We start from the raw sequence: 4,941 nt of genomic DNA on the forward strand, positions 1-4,941 counted from the left end.
CTCTCCTCAGGGAGATATCTGTACACTGACTGGTGTCTCTCAGTCCCTCTCCCTCAGGGAGATATCTGTACACTGACTGGTGTCTCTCAGTCCCCTCTCCCTCAGGGAGATATCTGTACACTGACTGGTGTCTCTCAGTCCCCTCTCCCTCAGGGAGATATCTGTACACTGACTGGTGTCTCTCAGTCCCCTCTCCCTCAGGGAGATATCTGTACACTGACTGGTGTCTCTCAGTCCCCTCTCCCTCAGGGAGATATCTGTACACTGACTGGTGTCTCTCAGTCCCTCTCCCTCAGGGAGATATCTGTACACTGACTGGTGTCTCTCAGTCCCTCTCCCTCAGGGAGATATCTGTACACTGACTGGTGTCTCTCAGTCCACTCTCCCTCAGGGAGATATTGTACACTGACTGGTGTCTCTCAGTCCCTCTCTCTCAGGGAGATATCTGTACACTGACTGGTGTCTCTCAGTCCCCCTCCCTCAGGGAGATATCTTACACTGACTTGTGTCTCTCAGTCCCCTCTCCTCAGGGAGCTATCTGTACACTGACTGGTGTCTCTCAGTCACCTCTCCTCAGGGAGATATCTGTACACTGACTGGTGTCTCTCAGTCCCCTCTCCCTCAGGAGATATCTGGTACACTGACTGGTGTCTCTCAGTCCATCTCCCTCAGGGGAGATATCTGTACACTGACTGGTGTCTCTCAGTCCCCTCTCCCTCAGGGAGATATCTGTACACTGACTGGTGTCTCTCAGTCCCCTCTCCCTCAGGGAGATATCTGTACACTGACTGGTGTCTCTCAGTCCCCTCTCCTCAGGAGATATCTGTACACTGACTGGTGTCTCTCAATCACTCTCCTCAGGGAGATATCCTGTACATGACTGTGTCTCTCAGTCCCTCTCTCCTCAGGGAGATATTTGTACACTGACTGGTGTCTCTCAGTCCCCTCGGGGAGATATCTGTACACTGACTGGTGTCTCTCAGTCCCCTCTCCCTCAGGGAGATATCTGTACACTGACTGGTGTCCTCAGTCCTCTCCCTCGGGAGATATCTGTACACTAACTGGTGTCTCCCCCCCCCCCCTTGTCCTCTCTCCCTCAGAGAGATATTTGTACACTGACTGGTGTCTCTCAGTCCCCTCTCCCTCAGGGAGATATCTGTACACTGACTGGTGTCTCTCAGTCCCTCTCTCTCAGGGAGATATCTGTACACTGAATGGTGTCTCTCAGTCCCTCTCCCTCAGGGAGATATCTGTACACTGACTGGTGTCTCTCAGTCCCTCTCCCTCAGGGAGATATCTGTACACTGACTGGTGTCTCTCAGTCCCCTCTCCCTCAGGGAGATATCTGTACACTGACTGGTGTCTCTCAGTCCCTCTCCCTCAGGGAGATATCTGTACACTGACTGGTGTCTCTCAGTCCCTCTCCCTCAGGGAGATATCTGTACACTGACTGGTGTCTCTCAGTCCCCTCTCTCAGGGAGATATCTGTACACTGACTGGTGTCTCTCAGTCCCCCTCTCCCTCAGGGAGATATCTGTACACTGACTGGTGTCTCTCAGTCCCCTCTCCCTCAGGGAGATATCTGTACACTGACTGGTGTCTCTCAGTCCCCTCTCCCTCGGGGAGATATCTGTACACTGACTGCTGTCTCTCAGTCCCTCTCCCTCAGGGAGATATCTGTACACTGACTGGTGTCTCTCAGTCCCTCTCCCTCAGGGAGATATCTGTACACTGACTGGTGTCTCTCAGTCCCCTCTCCCTCAGGGAGATATCTGTACACTGACTGGTGTCTCTCAGTCCCCTCTCCCTCAGGGAGATATCTGTACACTGACTGGTGTCTCTCAGTCCCCTCTCCCTCAGGGAGATATCTGTACACTGACTGGTGTCTCTCAGTCCCTCTCCCTCAGGGAGATATCTGTACACTGACTGGTGTCTCTCAGTCCCCTCTCCCTCAGGGAGATATCTGTACACTGACTGGTGTCTCTCAGTCCCCTCTCCCTCAGGGAGATATCTGTACACTGACTGGTGTCTCTCAGTCCCTCTCCCTCAGGGAGATATCTGTACACTGACTGGTGTCTCTCAGTCCCTCTCCCTCAGGGAGATATCTGTACACTGACTGGTGTCTCTCAGTCCCCTCTCCCTCAGGGAGATATCTGTACACTGACTGGTGTCTCTCAGTCCCTCTCCCTCAGGGAGATATCTGTACACTGACTGGTGTCTCTCAGTCCCCTCTCCCTCAGGGAGATATCTGTACACTGACTGGTGTCTCTCAGTCCCTCTCCCTCAGCGAGATATCTGTACACTGACTGGTGTCTCTCAGTCCCTCTCCCTCAGGGAGATATCTGTACACTGACTGGTGTCTCTCAGTCCCTCTCTCCGATACCTTGCTGGAAATCTGTCCGACCACAACCCCGGATCAGGAGTGCGTCTCCGGTGAATGCCAGGCTGTGATCGCTCAAGACAAAGGTCACACATCCATTGGGAGAGAGAGAGAGAGAGAGAGAGGGAGGGAGGGGGAGAGAGAGAGGGAGGGAGGGAGGGAGGAGGGGAGAGAGAGAGAGGGAGGGAGGGGGAGAGAGAGAGGGAGGGAGGGGGAGAGAGAGAGGGAGGGAGGGAGGGAGGAGGGGAGAGAGAGAGAGGGAGGGAGGGGGAGAGAGAGAGGGAGGGAGGGGGGGAGAGAGAGAGGGGGGGAGAGAGAGAGGGGGGGAGAGAGAGAGGGGGGGAGAGAGAGAGGGAGGGGGAGGGAGGGAGGGGGAGAGAGAGAGGGGGAGAGAGAGAGGGAGGGAGGGGGAGGGGGAGAGAGAGTGGGAGGGAGGGGGAGGGAGAGAGAGAGGGAGGGAGGGGGAGGGAGAGAGAGGGAGGGAGGGGGGAGAGAGAGGGAGGGAGGGGGGAGAGAGAGGGAGGGAGGGGGAGAGAGAGGGAGGGAGGGGGGAGAGAGAGGGAGGGAGGGGGGGGAGAGAGAGAGGGAGGGAGGGGGGGAGAGAGGGAGGGGGGGAGAGAGAGAGGGAGGGAGAGAGAGAGGGGGGGAGAGAGAGAGGGGGGGAGGGAGGTGGGGAGAGAGGGAGGGAGGTGGGGAGAGAGAGGGAGGGAGGGGGAGAGAGGGAGGGAGGAAGAGAGAGGGAGGGAGGGAGGGGGAGAGAGAGGGAGGGAGGGAGGGGGAGAGAGACGGAGGGAGGGAGGGGAAGAGAGAGGGAGGGAGGGGGAGAGAGAAGGAGGGGGAGGGGGAGAGAGAGAGGGAGGGAGGGGGAGAGAGAGGGAGGGAGGGGGAGAGAGAAGGAGGGAGGGGGGGGAGAGAGGGAGGGAGGGGGGAGAGAGAGGGAGAGAGAGGGAGGGAGGGGGGGGGAGAGAGAGGGAGGGAGGGAGGGGTAGAGGGAGGGAGGGAGGGAGGGGGACAGAGAGTGACGGAGGGGGAGGGAGGGAGGGAGGATTTCAAATCTCTCACGAATTTCCCGAATGAGACGATGTCCCCTCCGAGACGTGGATATCAGCCGCTGACCCGCTGCTCTCCGCCATCAATGTGCGACACCCCCTCACCCTGCTCTTGACCCGCCCACTGCCAGTCATGTGATCGGCGTGGACCTGGGTATTGGCTAGAAGGAGAGAGAGAGCGTGAGAGGGTCGAGAACGCACCCCCGTACCAGCGGGGGGGACAGAACGCCGAAAGCCGCACCCCCGCTGCCGGGAGCTATTCGGCTGCAGTGTGCATCGCGGATCGTCCTCTTCCTGCCCTCCCTCGGCCCCGGACCGAGCTCTGTCGCACCCACAATGGTTCCCCAAGGGTGGAGGTAGCCCTCTTCCTGTGTAACAGGCTCGAGGGGCTGAATGGGCCTCCTGGTCCTGTGTGAAAGGCTCGAGGGGCTGAATGGGCCTCCTCCTGTTCCTGTGTAACTCACCGGCGTAGAGCAACTTGAGCCCCAGGTCTTGGACAAGACCGAGGTCCCGTTCGACTGTCTCGAGAACGGGGGCGGTCACGATGGCCCCCGTTGTCACGGCATCCGCAAGGAGGTATGTGTAGGTAGAGCTCACCTTCTGAAACATCTGAGGGGAGAGAGGAAGAGGGGGAGAGAGGGGGGAGAGAGAGAGAGGGAGGGAGGGGGGGAGAGAGAGAGAGGGAGGGAGGGGGGGAGAGAGAGAGAGGGAGGGAGGGGGGAGAGAGAGAGAGGGAGGGAGGGGGGGAGAGAGAGAGAGGAGGGAGGGGGGGAGAGAGAGAGAGGGAGGGAGGGGGGGAGAGAGAGGGAGAGAGGGGGGGAGAGAGAGAGGGAGGGAGGGGGGGAGAGAGAGAGAGGGAGGGAGGGGGGGAGAGAGAGGGAGAGAGGGGGGGAGAGAGAGAGAGGGAGGGGGGGAGAGAGATAGGGAGGGGGGAGAGAGAGAGAGAGGGAGGGAGGGGGGGAGAGAGAGAGAGAGGGAGGGAGGGGGGAGAGAGAGAGAGGGAGGGAGGGGGAGAGAGAGAGTGGGAGGGAGGGGGGAGAGAGAGAGGGAGGGAGGGGGGAGAGGGAGGGAGGGGGGGAGAGAGAGAGAGGGAGGGAGGGGGAGAGAGAGGAAGGGAGAGAGAGAGAGGGATGGAGGGGGAGAGAGAGAGAGAGGAGGGAGGGGGAGAGAGAGGGAGGGGGGGGAGAGAGAGGGAGCGGGTGAGAGAGAGGGAGGGAGGGGGGAGAGGGAGGGAGGGGAGGGGGAGAGGGAGGGAGGGGAGGGGGAGAGAGAGGGAGGGAGCGGGGGAGAGAGAGAGAGGGAGGGAGGGAGGGGGAGAGAGAGGGAGGGAGAGAGAGAGAGAGAGAGGGAGGAGAGAGAGAGGGAGGGAGGGAGGGGGAGAGAGAGAGGGAGGGAGGGGGAGAGAGAGAGAGGGAGGGAGGGGGAGAGAGAGAGAGGGAGGGAGGGGGAGAGAGAGAGAGGGAGGGAGGGGGGAGAGGGAGGGAGGGGGGGAGTGAGGGGGGGAGAGAGGGA

At 60.1% G+C, this 4,941-nt stretch overlaps 1 pseudogene; it reads right to left on the reverse strand.

Moving 5' to 3' along the window:
* The window catches only part of LOC139243498 (persulfide dioxygenase ETHE1, mitochondrial-like), a 4,774-nt pseudogene extending 736 nt beyond the window's left edge, over positions 1-4,038 (reverse strand).
* Between the last annotated feature and the right edge of the window lie 903 nt (positions 4,039-4,941).

Source organism: Pristiophorus japonicus, unplaced genomic scaffold (genome assembly GCF_044704955.1).
Source record: "Pristiophorus japonicus isolate sPriJap1 unplaced genomic scaffold, sPriJap1.hap1 HAP1_SCAFFOLD_1704, whole genome shotgun sequence".
NCBI lineage: Eukaryota > Metazoa > Chordata > Chondrichthyes > Pristiophoridae > Pristiophorus > Pristiophorus japonicus.